Source organism: Jatropha curcas, chromosome 2 (assembly GCF_041381405.1).
Source record: "Jatropha curcas cultivar XTBG-Jc1 chromosome 2, XTBG_Jcur_1.0, whole genome shotgun sequence".
NCBI lineage: Eukaryota > Viridiplantae > Streptophyta > Magnoliopsida > Malpighiales > Euphorbiaceae > Jatropha > Jatropha curcas.
Window position 1 is genome coordinate 20,962,873 of NC_143152.1, and position 19,048 is coordinate 20,981,920.

Consider the following 19,048-nt stretch of genomic DNA (forward strand, 5'->3'; position numbering starts at 1 on the left):
AGATTTTTTTTTTTTTTGTACACTACCGGTATGAGGTACAGTTAAAGGTGGCCATAGTTCCGGTTCTAAAAAATTTAGAACCGGAACCAAACCGAAAATTTCCAGTTCCGGTTTAGAACTGAACAGTTTCGATTCCAATTTCGGTTCCTTGACGGTTCCAAAACCGACTGTTTCGGCCGGTTCTCCGATCGATTTTCTGGCGAATCGCATAAATTTTAAATTTTAAATTTTAAATTTTAAATTTTAAAGATGGTTTTCAAAATTTAAAATTTAAAAATTTGTGAAATAATTTCTAAAAAAAATACACCTAAAAAAATAAAAAATGCTTGAATTTAATTTATTTTTATTAAAAAGACTTGAACTTAATTTATTTTAAAAAAATTCAACTAAATTTATTTTTTGTTTAAAAAAGTTGGAACTTATTTTTTTTAAAAAAAAAAAAAGGTTTGAACTTAATTTTTTTTAAAAAAAAAAACTAAGTTGCCTACGTATCCTCTTGGGGTTTAAAGGAACCAAAGCCCACATAATTCTTACTTACCTTGTATTAATTTCACCCCTTTTACTTTAGTAGCTATTTCCACCACCGGTTGATGTTCCCGTTGAGGACCCATCGTAAAGATCATATAAATCTTCATTTTCTGTGAGATTTTCTTGTGTTCTTATTTCGGCCTTGCTCCAATCATTCACGCATGATTGTGCTTCTAGTGAATCGAGTGTCATACTAGATCGTGTTTCATTAAGTATGTTTCCTCATTGACTAAAAATTTGTTCAATCACAACAGTGGAGACTGAAGCTGCTAAAACTTGTTTTGCAATAAGAGAAAATGTTGGGAAGGTATTAGCATGACGTCTCTACCAATCTAGAATTGGAAATTTATTATTTGCAAAACTATCACCAAACTCAAAAGAAGTTGTAAGATAATTATCAAATTCAGAAAAAGAACCAGATTCCCTGGGTCTTTTTTGTCTTTATAGTAAAATACGTTCAGTAACACCAACATTTACCCTTTCAGTTGGGAATGATTGATTATTGAATTGAGAAGAATTAGAAAAAGTAGATGAACTAGAAAATTGAACAAATTCACTATATAATTTTATAATATTTTGTCTAACTTCATGCAATACTACATTTATATTAACACTATCTTCTGTATTAAGATTTAATAATTCATAATAAAGAGTCAAATATTCAGATAAAACTTCAATTTTACATCTAGGATCAAATACACAAGCAACAAGATAAAGGGTGGTATATTTTTAAAAAAAGATAACCATTTTTTTTCATTGATAAAACACAATTTTGTAATATAAATCATTTTCAAATTATTGGAGTGCACTAGTAATATTAATGCATATAGGCAAAAATAATTAAGATGTAGGATAATAAACCCCACTAAATTTATAGGTAGCATCATTAAAAATTTTTAAAATATCTAAAATTTTTGCACAAATATCCCAATTTTGTGGATATAAATTAATTTCTTCAATATTGTTAGTAACAAAAATGCACAATAATTCTTTATAAGAAAAAGACTCGTTCAATAATACATATGTTGAATTCCAATGAGTTGGGACATTCCTTGAAAAATGTTTTGGTCTTTTATTATTTTTCTTACAAAATTTAGCTCAACTTTTCATCACTTGGGGATGTCCCCATGAATATGAAATAGTTTTTCTAATTGGAGAAATATAAGATTTAAGAACTTTTAAATCATCTTGTACACATAAATTTAAAACATGGCAAGCACATCTTATATGAAAAAATTTTCCACCAATATTTGGTTCATAAATTGATTTAAATTCAGTAATCGATTTAGTGTTAGCATAAGCATTATCAAATGAAATTGAAAAAATTTTTTTTGTCAACTTATATTCATCTAAAATTGAAATAATTATTCTATAAATATTATTTGCAGTATGTTTATTATCAAAAGCACGAAATGCAATAATTCTTTTTTGAATTTTCCAATTATCATAATCTAATGACATGTAATGCCCATATAAGAATGCATTTGCCAATGATCACTCCAAATATCACAACAAATTGAAACACGAATTTTCGTTTGAGAAAATAAAAGTTCTAACTCTTTTTTTCCTTTTTTATATAAAGAAATAATAGTTCGTTTTACAGTATTTCTTGGCACTCTTTTAGCAGAAGGATTTAAAATTTTTTTACAATATTGATTAAAACCTACTTTTTCACCAAAACTAAAAGATAAATGTTCCATAGAAATTATTTTAGTTAATTTTTCTTTTCGTTGTTTTTCAAAATATTGAAATAAAAAAATGTTAGAAGATGCATACCCAAAAATTTGTGTTTGAGACTGATCAACTCCTATTTTTGTTGGACATATTGCCTCCAAATGCTTCCAAAATGATCCATAACCATCTGATTGTTTGAATTTATAATAAATGCAAATTACATCGAACATTTTGTCGCCTTCGAATTTCTTCGTGAAATGAATGGCGAATATGTCGGAACTTTGTCTTGCTCTTCGAAGAACTTGTGTACCTTGCTCTTCCTCTTCCTCTTCCTCTTCCTCTTCCTCTTGTTGTAATTGCTAATCATTAAATTCAGATTCTTGAGTTGGAATTTCTAAATTTTCATTTGGATATCCCTCAAGATTATATTGGTTGAGAGTGAAATCGAAGATGTCGTTTGTAGGGAAAGATTAATATTGTGTTTCTCCAATCATTCCTTTGCTCTTAGCAGAACTTGAGTTTCCTCTACTTGCCATTATATGAAAATAATATGCAATTTGAAAAATTAAATAAAAAAATTAGAGAGAATAATTAGACATTGGAATTTGAAGAAATTAATTCACAATAACTTGGACAAATAATTGGAGATTGGACTTTGAAGAAATTATCTTGCAATATTTTAGACAATAATTTATGAATGAAAATTAGAGAGATTATAGAGTAGAGCGCAATAATATAGAGTAGAGAGAGTAGAGGTAATTTTGTGTGAGGCGATTGTAAATGGAATGAGGTATTTATAATAAATCCAAAAAATCATTTTTCAACAAATACCCTTGAAACTAGCCGTTATGTAGCCGTTTATAGTTGTTAGGAGGGGTAATTTGGGGATTTCATAAAAAAATTTGTTAAAAGAAATAAAAAGCTGCTTCCTGTTGGAATCGACTGGAACCGGTTCGAAACCGACTGGAAAAATCGGCGGTTCCATCTGGTTCCGGCCGGTTCTTGGAACCGCCGATTCGCGGTTCCAAAAATGGTGGAATTGGAACTGAACTGTAGGCCATCGGTTTCGATTTCGATTCCGGTTCCCACCGGTTCCGATTCTGGGAATAGTAATTTGGCCACCCTTAAGTACAGCTAAGTCTCTTCGCCCCTCCCTGCTTTTGCGTTTAGTGGGAATTGAACCTGAACACTCTTCCCACATTTTCAGCTACGTTGCCAAGTGCGCCACAACCCATAGATTTTTTTTTTAATAATTAATGAGACATAATAAATTAGACACTTATAATACACTAATTTAACATTAGAATTTCTATTACCATTTTCCATAGTAATTACTATTATTTTATTTTGATAAAATAAATACAAAAAAAAAAAATCTTACTTTAATATAGTAGTACAATGTCCTAGTTTGAAGAGAGCATTACCCGATAATCTTTTTTCGAAGTCTAAGTGGTATATAAAGAGGCAAAAAAATTGATAAGATTATGTTAGTTTATCAATATTTAAAAAAATAAATTAAAATTTATTAATTAACTACAATGATAACTAAAAGATTATTATAAAAAAGATTAAAAATATATTGTTTATATTAAAGTCATAAATGAGTTTATCATTTTTTTTTTAAAAAAAAAATTATTACTCCCTCTTTTCTCTTTGCACAAAGATAATTGAATTTGTACAGGAAATAAGATGGGTAGTTTAAGTGAATAGTTTTCTGAAATTATATCTATTTTACCCCTAAACAGCATTAAAGGGGCTCTTTATTTGATAGATAGCCAACTCATGTGGATAGACTCCCAAAGCACCACTAATTACATTATTTCAGCCTAAAAGGGAGGAAATTTGTGAGCTAATGGAGTTAATTTATCAATTTTCAAACTTTTTTAAATTAAAATTCCATGTTTCAAATTTTGAATTTCCCTCATTTTCTAAAGTCTTGAGCAATTTAAATCAAATGCATGCAAATAAGACAATGCTTTAGTGCACAAATATGGCGACCCATTTGGGGACAACTCTCTTGGTAGCGATCACTGGTGTTATGGATTCAAGGAAGAAAGGGATTTTGAAGATAACCCTTTAGTGCACAATTTTTTCATTTTAATTTTTCGATCTGAGGATACTTTTTCTTTACCATTCGAAGCTTTAATTTTTCTTGGAACTAGATTTCATGATGAATAATCCGTCTCTGTCACCATTTTTTATTTTTACAATGAGTGTCAATCTTCTTGCTCTGGACGTCATTTATCACCGTCGAACGACGTCAATGAAGGGTCACAAGCCGATAATTATGAAAAATAAATGAGTTTTAGGGAGGTTTGAGAAGACAGTTTGTAGGTGGTGTATCTCTAAATGTAGGATACAACTAATCTGTTTTCATTAAAGGGGAATCCAAATAGGGTACAACTAATTCACAATTATCACTGATTCACAATTATAATGACAGTAGATGGGGACACACTGGGTAAAGATACAAAAAATGATGGTTATAGGTACAAAAGTAAAAAACTGGGTTTTATTGGGCCTAGCCGATTTTTTGATTTTCCTGGTTCGAATTGGTTCTGTCTAGTTTTTAAGCATTTCGACTTTAGATGTCAAACTAGACCAAACTGACCATGGATTTACGGTTGAACCAGTCTAATCGGCCGATCCAGTCCGATTTTACAAATATTGCTTATTTATTCAAACAATAATTCAAATTTGATTCAATAAATCATTTAATTAAAATAAAATTATCTCTATAATTATAAAATAATATTATATCACTTTTTAATTGAACTAAACAGTATAACTGGTGCTACTTCAACATTTAAAATTCAATTAGTGAAAACTATTTTTAAGTAAAGGGTCTATTTGGCCAAATTAACTGTTTTGATAGTTGTTAACTGTTAGAGTAGCTATTTCAGTAGCGTTTAGCTGTTAGCTGTTTGAGTAGCTTTCATAAAACGCTAAAACTAAACGTTACATGAGTTAACCTTTTATAAAACGCTACCTTAATCTCTAAAAGATAGTCCAATGTTATTTTATTAAACACTATATAAAATAACGTTTAGCATTTTGATCGGTTAAAATGCTTAACGTTACTTAAAAAGTTGTTGCCGAATACAATCAAAATTACATTTAGTGAAACCTATTTTTGTAAAAAAAAAAAAGTTATAAGATATTTCAGTTTTTTTTGAGACACCCATGAAGTTGGAATAAACAAAGAGAATATTATAGAGTTAGATACTTTTTAGAGGTTTTAACATTTTTTTTAATATCAGAATTTATGATTGAGTCTAAATATTTTAATTAAATCAAATTATTTCTGTTTTTTATTTTATAAAATACTAACATTTTTATTTAAGTTAAAATATTTTTTATTTTTTTAATGTTAAATAATTCAGTTCAAAATATATATTTCTAATTAAGTTAAAATTTTTACAATATTAATAAATTTTTAAAAATATAAAAATATTAGGATTCCTAATTGAATTAAAGTTATTTTTACTTTTTTTTTAAGAAAAAACATTAAGATTCCTAATTGACCTCAAATATTAGTCTTTTATTATTATAATAAATTAATAATCAATTACTAGGATATTCTTTTTTCTAATTTTGTTCAAATATTTATCCTTTTATTCAAAATTAGGATTTGTAATTGAATTTTTGTTTGATAGATTCCTAATTGAGTTTAAATATTTCTAATTGAGTTAAAAACATTTTCCTTTTTATCTTTTGTTTTATAAAAATATTAAGATTTTTAATTAAATTAAAATAGCTTTTCTAAAACAATTGAGTTAAAATAGCTGTTTTTTTTCTAAAATTTTTATAATTGATCTAAAATATTTATAACTTTCTTAATCGAGTTAAAATTATTGACAACTTATTTCGTAAGTGTACGAATCGCTACAAGTAATATATGATGAGTAAGATATCGTTCCCACGAGGATTGTAATCCAAGTACCAAAATTATGTTATCTTGTTATTATTTAAACGATAATTGAGAGAATTATTTTATAAATGTAAAATAAACAAGAGTCAAGTAAACAAAAGTTGATGAAAAGAAATCAAGGAATTGAAACTACTAGGGGTTTTGATTTCACTTAATTTTATCCAATTTATTTCATTAGTTCATTAATCAATTTAATTATTCAAGTAGGGGAAACAACTCTGAATTCACTAACAAGGTCTTCCGTATTGCTAGCTATTTTAATTCCATTTAATTACCTACCTTCCAATAGTGCAATCAAATATGAATTAAATCATTAAGTTATGTAGTTGTTTATGAATTTACAATTTAAAGTTGATAAATCATAAAAACCCCCTATGAGTCAAACCATATAGCTTTCGCATCAAGTTATTATTCTCATGTGTTTTATTAACTCTTTTCATATCAAATATCCTTCTTCCGATAGTGATAATTGAAATAAATCAATCTAGGAGAAAATTCTGCCTAGAAGCATTAAGTTCATTAATAAATCATAGCTTGAATAAGGAAAAATAAATCTAATTGCATAAATTGGAAAAGAGATTAAGCTACATCAAACCCCCTAGTATAAGAGTTTAGTTACACATAATACTTAAATAAAACTCAACAATACTTGATAAATATTCCATAATCAATAAAGATAATGAAAGAAATAAACAAGATTAAGAGTTTAGAAATAAGAACTAGTGATAAGTTGCTTGGATGGCTTCCTTGAAACTTTGCACAACTCTTGAATGCCTAACTTCTAAAAGAGAAACTATATACAAGCTATAAAATGAGAGAGAGAAGAGATGTAGAGTGAAGTGTAGTGCAATGTGTGGGATGGGATGGATGCCTTGAGATGAACTCTACTCTTCTTTATATAGACTTCTTTGAGATAGGATTCCATATGGTTTAATGATCAAAGTCTTCTTTTGTTAGGTTGTAAAGCTCTCTTTTAGGTCTCCATTTTCTTTAATCATGACTCACCCATGTGCATAGAGTAGATCTTGGTTTGCATGTGGGGAAGGTTGTCCAAGATTAGCTCCATAAATTGGTGGAAGTTGGTTGGCAGCTTTTGACTAATATTTGGGTTTCTTGCTTAGCACGGGCATGCTAATTAGCATGGTCAGGGGCGTGCCAGGCCCTGAAGGTCTGGAGCATATGTAGCACGGGCGTGCTTCAGCTGCATGGCCTAAGTCTTTTCCCTTAGTGCGCTCACGGGCGTGTGCCTTGGCACGGGATGGGGCGTGCGCGCCTCTGGAAGTCTGGGGCAATTATGGCACGGGCGTGCTTCATTGGCACGGGCCAGAATATCATCTCCAGCGTGGGCATGGGCATGCGGCTCAGCATGGGCTGGGGCATGCGTGCATCCTTCCTCTGCCTGTCTTGCTTTGAAATTGGCACGGGCGTGCTGATTAGCACGCCCTTGAGCGTGCTGATTAACATTATGCCTCATTTTGTCCTTTTTCTGCAAAACCCTACAATTTTCCTCAAAAATCAAGTGAGTTGTGTTTCAAGGAAGCTTTTAGGTAAAAACATAACAATATTACATAAATATAAGTTTAGATAATTAAAAACACTATAAATCTTAATGAAGAATTACAATAAAAATACTATAGAAATTAACGCTATCAAAATTTCGCAAACTTGAGTTATTGCTTGTCGTCAAGCAAATAAAACTAAAATGCTAGCTTAAAATAGTCTGGAATAATTATTATCGAATTTAATAAATATCCAATTATTAACAAAAGAGTAAATCATATGTTTCTTTATGTTAATTAATTCTAGTCAAAATTCAAAAAATTTTTAATAGAACATATTCTTTTTATTAACCATGAGTTAACAAAATTTTTGTCTCCTTCTTTAGAGTAGTAAGTACTTAGGACAAATTTAGCATACATGTAATATGTCTCATCTCAAGGTATTTTTAGGTAATTTATTTCTATCACATAAAGTGGTTGCATTTTATGCTCCATCCCACTTCTCACCTTTTGCCTCTTTAGTGGTTGCATTTTATTCTCCATACCACTTATATATTTATAAATATATATAGGAATACAAGCAAATAGTAGTTGCATTTTATGCTCCATACTACTTTGTTATTTCAATCTTGCTTTTTCATAATACCCTCATCCTTTATTGACTCTAAAATATATATGTATTATGGTTTTATTGTCCATTGTCTTCTTATTTTTTTTTCAATTAGGATTCAAAATTTTCTAAACAAATAGTTAAATTAAAGAAGTATGTTGAGTTAAAAATATGAATTTTGGTTAAAAGCAATTAACTTTTGAAACACAATTAATTTAATTAAAGGTTAAGAATTTAAGATAAATTTTAAATTTGATTATAATTATTCCATACTTATTTTATTTACTAGAATAAAATAAAAGCTCATGAGAATTTTAGATAAAAATATCTTCCCCCCAATTTAATTGAGCACATTGTCCTCAATGAGCTATATATTTTCCAAAATTAATGACATGGCGGATAGATCAAGTAAGGAGGAGAAAGTGGAGAAAAATACCAGCATTGATTTGAGACAAAAGAGTGAAGTGGGGTGCGAAGTTCATCCAAGCTAAAGTGTTAGAAACATAATAAAAATTCCAAAATATTAAAACTGAAAAATAACTGAAATCCAAAGTAATTAAACTGAAACTAACACAAATCCAAAGGAATCAAACAAAAACCAATGTAAAATGTTTGACACATAGAAAAATAAGGAGGAGGAACCAAAATGAGGGGAAATAGATCAGGCCTCTGGTGGTGGAGGGGGAGGAGGCTGCAGCAGCTGAATCACAGTTTGAAGCCGAGTGGAGAGCCCCTAGTAATGACCCTGTAGAGTGTCCAGGCGGGAATCGAGGCTGCCGTGCATGATCTCTATCGTCTGGAATCGGTCATCGATTCCATGCCAGTTAGCCGAGTGTCGAACACATCCATGCGAGAAAGTAGTCGTGCAAGCACCTCATCATTGGACACAGTGGAAGTGCCTGGGAAGGAAGGTCCAGCTCCGGAAGGACCTGCACCAAAACTAAAACTAGAGAAAGGAGGTGGAATATCCTCCTCTGTGTTAGCGCCACCGGCATCCTGAGGTGCCTCATGATCAGAACTATCTGCTGGAGCGCCTACTAAACGATAAGATTCGCCGGCCTTTTCCACTATCCGCATATGGATCATCATATCGATATTTAACCTGGTACCTTTGCCGCCACCAAGACTGTCATAAATAGGTCTAGCCGGGTTCCACACCCTCAAGTAGGTAGCGATACGTGTGACAAAACTACCTATCATGATGGCCCCCTTGTCGGCCTTGGCAACTCGAGCCCATTTTTGGCATAGCCAATAGCCCACATTTATCAAAACTCCGTGGTTAATGACCCATAAAAAATAGAGTTCATTGCATCCTAAAACACCGTCACTCTCACTTCTACCAAAAATGGTACTAACCAGAAATTTATGTAGATACCTCAAAGCAGGGCTTTTCAATTTCGATGCTTTAGAGACCCTAGGATTATAATGGTTTTCACCTGTCAATTCATGCCACCTATCTGAATCAAAAGAGTCTGCAGGAATTTGTGTACTCGCATTTTCGGTGGGGAAACTGAAAACGTGACTAACTTCATTTACTGTCAGTTCAAAATCTCTCCCGAGTAATCTAAATCGAATGAAATCCCGAATACATCCAGTTGGGAATCTAATAGTGGAGTAATATGAACTTAAAAATTCCAAAGTTAAAGTGGCATACACATGATCTTTCATCTCAATAAAATTTCCCCACCCCACTCGCCTAAGTGGCTCTACCACCGCATCCCGAAGCCTAACAATTGACAAGGCATTCTCATCTATAAATTTATTTGGCAGAATAGGGTGTGATGAGAGTTTATGGTACCTTTCCAGCTGCTTGAGAGACCCCGGCTCAAACGGAGGAAGTGGTGGACTGTCGGATGGTGGAGATGCTGTGGAAGAGCGAGAGGAGCGGCGTCCAGCTGCTACAGATGAAGCAGGTCTGCTTCTTTTGTACCTGGGAGGCATGATAATGAAAAATATGGAAGAAAATGAGAGAAAAACGAGGGAAATTGAGAGAAAATGAGAGAAAAGGGCGAAAATGGGCACTGGCGGCTAGGGCGTGCTTTGTGGAATTAGGGTGTGCTATTTAAATAGAATAGCGAGCACGGCCGTGCGGTTTCACACGGTCTGAACTGTGCGCGCTCCTGGAACTCTGGTTGATAGCGCGCACGGGCGTGCGGGATGGCACGGTCCGGGGCGTGCAAGCCTCTGGAAGTCCTGATGCAAGCGGGCACGGGCGTGCACCTTGGCACGGCTTGGGGCGTGCGCGTCTCTTCTGCAGGATAAAGCTTAGCTTACCTGGCACGGGCGTGCGGATCTGCACGGCTGGAGGCGTGCAAGCCTCTAGAAGTCCAGGTCACGATAGGCACGGCCGTGCTGTAGGGCATGGTTAAGGGCGTGCGCGCGTTTTTCCTGCACATTGAAAATTACTTACCTCGCACGGGCGTGCCAATGATTTTGCATTGGGCGTACTATGTGGCACGGGCGTGCTGCCCTTTGTTTCCCATTTTTCACATTTTTTTTTAATTGACATACCTAGGGCATGCTTCCTTTTGAATTCTTGTTTATTCCTGTAATTTGAATAAAATAAAAGAACAAACACATAAAATAAAATAATCAAAAGTGGGTTGTCTCCCACAAGCACTTTTGTTTAACGTCGTTAAGTTCGACGTACTGAACCTGATTATAGCTAATCAAGACTGATAGCGGTTTTAACGGGATCAAAATTTCCACCTTGGTAAACTTTTAAACGGTGAGCGTTAACTTTGAAACTTCAGTCACCATCCATTATTTCAACTGCTCCATGCGGGAAAATTTCTTTAATGGTGAATGGACCGAACCATCTTGAGCGCAATTTTCCTAGAAAAAGGTGGAGTCTAGAGTTGTAGAGTAATACCTGTTGGCCTACCCTTAGATTCCGAAGGATGATACGCTTATCATGCCACTTTTTTGTGCGATCTTTATAGATTTTGGCATTTTCATAAGCGTGGAGCCGCATTTCATCCATCATATTTAATTGAAGCAACCTCTTTTGACTAGCTTCTTTGGTATCAAAGTTGAGGAATTGTATTGCCCAATATGCCTTGTGCTCAAGATCGACAGGGAGGTGACAAGCCTTACCGTATACCATTCGATATGGGGACATGCCAATTGGTGTTTTGAATGCTGTTCTGTAGGCCCAAAGAGCATCATCGAGTTTCTTGGACCAGTCCTTCCTTGATTGGCCAACTGTTGTCTCCAAAATCTTTTTAATTTCCCGGTTCGTGACTTTTACTTGCCCACTCGTTTGAGGGTGATATGGGGTACCTACACGGTGAGTAACACCATATCTAGAAAGTAGGGAATCAAGGTATTTGTTGCAGAAGTGCTTACCTCCATATGTGATTATCGCTCTCGGAGTACCATGTCATGTGAAGATATATTTCTTGATGAAGTTTAGCACAATTTTGGCATCATTATTGGGAAGGGCGACAGCTTCGGCCCATTTTGACACATAGTCCACCGCTACTAAGATGTGTTGGTTTGAGTATGATGATGGAAAAGGTCCCATGAAGTCCAGACCCCAAACATCAAAGATATCAACTTCAAGAATGCTATTCAAAGGCATCTCATGTCTCTTGGAAATGTTACCTAACCTCTGACAACGATCACAAAGACGAACATAGTTAAAAGCGTCTTTAAATAGATTAGGCCAATACAAACCGCTTTCCAATACACGCGCTGCTGTCTTATTTGCTCCAAAATGCCCTCCACATTCCATTGAATGGCAGAATTTAAGGACACTTTCCATTTCACTTTCCGGTATACACCGCCGGAATAGCTGATCACTACAATATTTGAACAAAAAGGGCTCCTCCCAATAGTAGTATTTGATATCATGGAAAAATTTTTTCTTTTGTTGATAAGAAAAGTTGGGAGGAGTGATTTTGCAAACAAGATAGTTAACTATATCAGCATACCAGGGGGCTTGAGTATTTGCCATTAGCAAAAGTTGCTCATGGGGAAAGCTTTCATTGATTTGTAGCTTGGTTGTATCCTCTTCCCCCAATTCTAACCTGGAAAGGTGGTCAGCTACTAGATTCTTGGTTCCCTTTTTGTCGCGCATTTTCAGATCAAATTCCTGCAATAAGAGAACCCAACGAATTAGTCTCGGTTTAGCACCTTTCTTTTCTAGCAAATATTTGATAGCTGAGTGATCTGTGTAAACTGTTGTTTTTGCTCCAATTAAATAGGCTCTGAATTTGTCAAAAGCAAAAACAATAGCTAACAATTCTTTTTCAGTAGTTGCATAATTCAATTGTGCATCATTCAATGTGCGACTAGCATAATAGATAACATGCAACTTCTTTTCCTTTCTTTGCCCAAGAATGGCTCCAACAGCATGATCACTAGCATCACACATTAGTTCAAACGGAAGAGTCCAATCTGGTGTAGTGATGATAGGTGCTGACATCAACTCCCTCTTTAACCTGTTAAAAGCATCTAAACACTTTTTGTCAAAATTAAAAGGAACATCTTTAACTAATAAATTACAAAGAGGTTTTGTGATTTTTGAGAAGTCTTTGATGAACCTTCCGTAGAACCTTGCATGACCAAGAAAACTCCTTATCCCTTTTACTGAGTTAGGAGGAGGAAGTTTTTCAATTACCTCGATTTTGGTTTTGTCTACTTCAATTCCCTCTTGAGAGATCTTACGCCCTAAGACAATACCTTCACTAACCATAAAGTGACATTTTTCCCAATTTAAAACAAGGTTAGTGTCTTCACATCGTTGCATTACTAAAGATAAATTATGAAGACATGCATCGAAAGAAGAACCAAATACAGAGAATCCATCCATAAATATCTCAATAGATTTCTCAACTATATCAGAAAATATGGACATCATGCATCTTTCGAAGGTTGCAGGAGCATTGCATAGTGCAAAAGGCATTCTCCTATAGGCAAAGGTACCATAAGGACAAGTGAAAGTAGTTTTCTCTTGATCTTCAGGAGCAATAGGTATTTGAAAGTATCCTGAATAGCCATCCAAGAAACAATAGAAAGGATATCCTGCAAGTCTTTCAAGCATTTGATCAATAAATGGTAGGAGAAAGTGGTCTTTACGTGTTGCTTTGTTCAATTTTCTGTAATCTATGCACACACGCCAACCTGTGACTGTTCTAGTGGGAATTAATTCATTGTTTTCATTAGAGATAACAGTCATACCTCCCTTCTTTTGCACAACTTGGACAGGACTTATCCAACTACTATCGGAGATTGGATAGATAATGCCAGCATCCATAAGTTTTATGATTTCAGCCTTCACTACTTCCTTCATGTTTGGATTCAATCGTCTTTGATGCTCGATTGAAGGTTTGTAGTCTTCTTCCATCAGGATTTTATGCATGCATACACTTGGGCTTATCCCCTGTAGATCAGAAATTAACCACCCTATTGCTTTCTTGTGCTTTCGAAGAATTTGCAACAACCCTTCCTCTTGATCAAGCGTTAAGTGAGAGGAAATAATAACAGGAAAGGAGTTGTTCTTACCTAGAAATGCATGCTTCAAATGAGGAGGAAGCTGCTTCAGTTCTTGTTTGGGTGGTGTACCTTCTTTTTCTTTTTCTTCTGTATTATTTTCATTATTATCTACGCTATGTAAAGTGTTCTCTACACATTTATCAATTACATCTATTCTAAAGCAATCATCGCAGTCCAGAGGAAGTTTACAAAATTTTAACACATCAAAAACAACTTCTTCTTGACCTACTCTCAATGTCAGTTTCCCATCATGTACATCAATTAGAGCTCTTGCAGTTGCAAGAAAAGGTCTTCCAAGGATCAATGATCCTTCTCTTCCTTCATCAATGTCAAGGATGACAAAATCAACTGGAAAAATGAATTTTCCTACCTTGACTAGTACGTCCTCTACAATTCCCTTGGGGTATTTGATCAATCGGTCGGACAATTGTAGAGACATCCTCGTTGGCTTGAGTTCTTCCATACCTAGCATTTTAAATACTTCATAAGACATTAGATTTATGCTAGCTCCTAGGTCAGCTAAAGCCTTTTCAAAATTTAAATTGCCAATATTACAAGGAATAGAAAAAATCCCTGGATCTTTAAGTTTAAGTGGCAATTTATTTTGAATGATTGCACTACATTCCTCAGTCAGTTTACCATGCCTTGATCAACAATCTTTCTTTTCTTGCTCAAGATTTCTTTTAAGAACTTTGCATAGCTGGGCATTTGAGCAAGAGCTTCAGCAAAAGGGATGTTTATTTGAAGCTTTTTGAAGACGTCAAGAAATTTCATGAAGCTTTGGTCATCCTGCGTCTTTTTCAACCTTTGTGGAAATGGAACGGGTGGAACATAAGGTTTCACTTCTTCCTTCTCCACCAGATCAATGATAGGTGCCTTTCTCTCTTCTTCTTTCTCCTTCTCCTTTCTGGGCTTGTCCTCCAATTCTTTACCACTCCTCAAGGTTATGGCTTGTACCTGTTCTTTAGGATTTTTCTCAGTGTTACTAGGTAACGTACCTTGAGGTCTAGCTGCCATCATGTTTGCAAACTGTCCCATTTGGATCTCCATATTTCTTAACGCAACTTGTTGGATTTTGTTGTGTTCTCTTGTTTCATTCATGCAATCCATGTGCGATTTCGAAAGGGCAGTAAGGAGATCATCATGAGACTTTTTCTCAGGAGGTAAGAAACCTGGTGGTGCATTTAAAGTGTTGTTAGAATTACCATATGAAAGATTCAGATGATTTTTCAACCTGTTATCGTAAGGATTCGAATATGGGTAATTCCTCCTCTGTTGGTTCATTACATAGTTTACTTGCTCCAAAGTTTGTGGATTTGCAGAATCTAGCATGCATTCTCCAATTCCATGTGGTTCATTACATCTGTCACAAGTTTGTATGACGGAGTTCACAGATTTAGTGGTTAGTAAGTCTAACTTTCTTACCATGTTGTCAACCTTTGCATTTAGTGCTGTGATGGCATCAATTTCATAGATCCCAGCAGTTTTTCTTCTTTCAGAACTGCTTTGATAATGGCTATTGCTTGCCATTTCTTCTATTAAATCGTTTGCCTCATCGATCTCTTTTCTTTCGAAAGATCCTCATGCAGTTGCATCCAAAGTAATTTTGATATTAGGTGACAAAGAATTATAGAAAGTCTGGACTTGTAACCATTTGGGCAAACTATGGTGAGGACATTTTCTTAACAAATCTTTAAATCTTTCCCAAGCTTCATACAAGCTTTCTTGATCATGATGAACAAAAGTCATGATCTCATTTCTCAATTTGGTTGTCTTAGAAGATGGAAAGAATTTAGCCAAAAATTTTTGGGCTAATTCTTCCTAAGTTGTAAAACTTCCAGCAGGACAAGATTGTAACCATGATCGTGCTTTGTCCTTTAGAGTGAAAGGAAAAGTCTTAATCTAATGGCATCGTCAGAAACACCATTTTGTTTAAAAGTATCATAAATTTCCAGGAAATTAGTGATGTGAGCATTAGGATCTTCACTAGGAAGCCCCCCATATTGAATAGAAGTGGAAAGTAATTGAATAATTGCTGGTTTGATTTCAAAGTTATTAGCTTCCACTCTTGGTCGAGTAATACTAGAGGTAGCTCCATTAAGAGAAGGTGTGGTATAATCTTGCAATGTGCTGATATTTTGTTGTTGTCTGATCTGAGGATTTGCAGCAAGAGGTATGTTCGGAAGTTGAGGATTAATTCCGTCCATGTTTGATTATTGTTCGGATCTGTTTTCTTGTGCTCTCCTTGCTGCGTTGTTTCTTCTGCAGGTTTTCTCAATTTCTGGATCAAAGATCAGAGGTTCTGTTCTTCCTGATCTTCTTTGCATAAAACCTGAGACGTTCTATAGAAAAATTGAGTGAATAAAGACTGATGAATAAATAAATGTTTAAATTAATAACAAGATAATTCGTATTGATATTGGTTTTGCCAATCCCCGGCAACGACGCCAAAAACTTGACAACTTATTTCGCAAGTGTACGAATCGCTACAAGTAATATATGATGAGTAAGATATTGTTCCCACGAGGATTGTAATCCAAGTATCAAAATTATGTTATCTTGTTATTATTTAAACGATAATTGAGAGAATTGTTTTATAAATGTAAAATAAACAAGAGTCAAGTAAACAAAAGTTGATGAAAAGAAATCAAGGAATTGAAACTACTAGGGGTTTTGATTTCACATAATTCTATCCAATTTATTTCATTAGTTCATTAATCAATTTAATTATTCAAGTAGGGGAAACAACTCTGAATTCACTAACAAGGTCTTCCGATGTATTGCTAGCTATTTTAATTCCATTTAATTACCTATCTTCCAATAGCGCAATCAAATATGAATTAAATCATTAAGTTATGTAGTTGTTTATGAATTTACAATTTAAAGTTGATAAATCATAAAAACCCCCCATGAGTCAAACCATATAGCTTCCGCATCAAGTTATTATTCTCATGTGTTTTATTAACTCTTTTCATATCAAATATCCTTCTTCCGATAGTGATAATTGAAATAAATCAATCTAGGGGAAAATTCTGCCTGGAAGCATTAAGTTCATTAATAAATCATAACTTGAATAAGGAAAAATAAATCTAATTGCATAAATTGGAAAAGAGATTAAGCTACATCAAACCCCCTAGTATAAGAGTTTAGTTACACATAGTACTTAAATAAAACTCAACAATACTTGATAAATATTCCATAATCAATAAAGATAATGAAAGACATAAACAAGATTAAGAGTTTAGAAATAAGAACTAGTGATAGGTTGCTTGGATAGCTTCCTTGAAACTTTGCACAACTCTTGAATGCCTAACTTCTAAAAGAGAAACTATATACAAGCTATAAAATGAGAGAGAGAATAGATGCAGAGTGGAGTGTAGTGCAATGTGTGGGATGGGATGGATGCCTTGAGATGAACTCTACTCTTCTTTATATAGACTTCTTTGAGATAGGATTCCATATGGTTTAATGATCAAAGTCTTCTTTTGTTAGGTTGTAAAGCTCTCTTTTAGGTCTCCATTTTCTTTAATCATGACTCACCCATGTGCATAGAGTAGATCTTGGTTTGCATGTGGGGAAGGTTGTCCAAGATTAGCTCCATAAATTGGTGGAAGTTGGTTGGCAGCTTTTGACTAATTTTTGGGTTTCTTGCTTGGCACAGGCGTGCTAATTAGCACGGTCAGGGGCGTGCCAGGCCCTGGAGGTCTGGAGCATATGTAGCACGGGCGTGCTTCAGCTGCACGGCCTAAGTCTTTTCCCTTAGTGTGCGCACGGGCGTGCGCCTTGGCACGGGATGGGGCGTGCACGCCTCTGGAAGTCTGGGGCAATTATGGCACGAGCGTGCTTCATCGGCACGGGCCAAAATTTCATCTCTAGCGCGGGCACGGGCGTGCGGCTCAGCATGGGCTGGGGCGTGTGTGCGTCCTTCCTCTGCCTGTCTTGCTTTGAAATTGGCACGGGCGTGCTGATTAGCACGCCCTTGAGCGTGCTGATTAACATTATACCTCATTTTTGTCCTTTTTTGTGCAAAACCCTACAATTTTCCTCAAAAATCAAGTGAGTTGTGTTTCAGGAAGCTTTTAGGTAAAAACATAACAATATTACGTAAATATAAGTTTAGATAATTAAAAACACTATAAATCTTAATGAAGAATTACAATAAAAATACTATAGAAATTAACGCTATCAATTATCATAATAATAAATTTCAAGATTTTTTTGAAAAATTGCAATGCCTTATATATTATTAAGATCAAATAGTATTATATCAGAAATCAAAGATGGAGGGTGAGAAGTCCATTCCATAAAACTAGACAAAGAACCAAATGTTCTAGCTAAAGAATGTGCAACTTGGTTCGCTGATTTTTTAACAAAGCTAAAGATAAAGCTAAAAACTCATTTGCAAGAGTTTGACGATCAGAAATTAAAGTGCCAAAATAAGAACAATCTACTACTGTCCTTTGCAAAGTCATGCTTGAACTCCGGATTGGGATGAGAATTACATAATTTCCACTCCCATCTCAAAATATCAGGACATAAAAAAATGGCATCCCAATCTCGTTCCAATAGGTACGTAGTCCCTTACCATTCCGTCCCAATTTTTGGAACAGGACGGGGCGAGAATTTAGATTTGTGGGACAAGACAGGATAGGTCGTGTTGGGAATCAATCAAGATTTTCCGTGGTCTTACTAAATTATTTTTTCATTAAAAGAAGATAAAATTATTATATTATACATTACACAAAATTCATTTATATATGTTTGAGTTAAAAAAAAATAAATCAAATAATTAATTTTCATCATTCATGATCTACTACTAAAGTTATTGAAATATCCCGAATTTTTATTTTCGAAATTCTAGAATTTTTATTAAATCAAAAATTGGAAATTTTGACCGTGTGGGCTGCAAATATAAATAAAGTCTCAAATCGAGTCCAAGTCTGCGAGTTGGGCCAAACCCAAAATATATTATCGAAACTTTCGATTTGAGAACACTTCAAATTTTTGAGAAATAATATGGAACATTAAATTACTAACGACACTTATATGAAAGATATAGACAAAATAAACAAATAAACAAGAGTACCAAAATTATATAGTTTAATAAATTAAATACCGACTTTAATTATTTAGCGAATAAGGATTTAATTTCTTGAATTAGAATTCTTACTTAGAATTTCCCTTTTAGATGCTTGTGAAGTTTCAAAACGTCAAAACGAAAGCTGAGAGCAGGCAGTAATAAAGATAGTCCTTTAATGGACAATAAAGAACTGTGAGTAGTGTTAGATAACTTGCATCATCCGCCTG

General features: G+C 34.2%; 1 non-coding gene across 1 annotated transcript; it reads left to right on the top strand.

Annotated features, from left to right (window-relative positions):
* Positions 1 to 15,401: 15,401 nt before the first annotated feature.
* On the top strand, positions 15,402 to 15,508 carry LOC119370051 (small nucleolar RNA R71). Its single transcript, XR_016319863.1, has one exon. It is a non-coding gene; the product is annotated as a small nucleolar RNA R71 (small nucleolar RNA).
* The last annotated feature ends 3,540 nt before the right edge of the window (positions 15,509 to 19,048 follow it).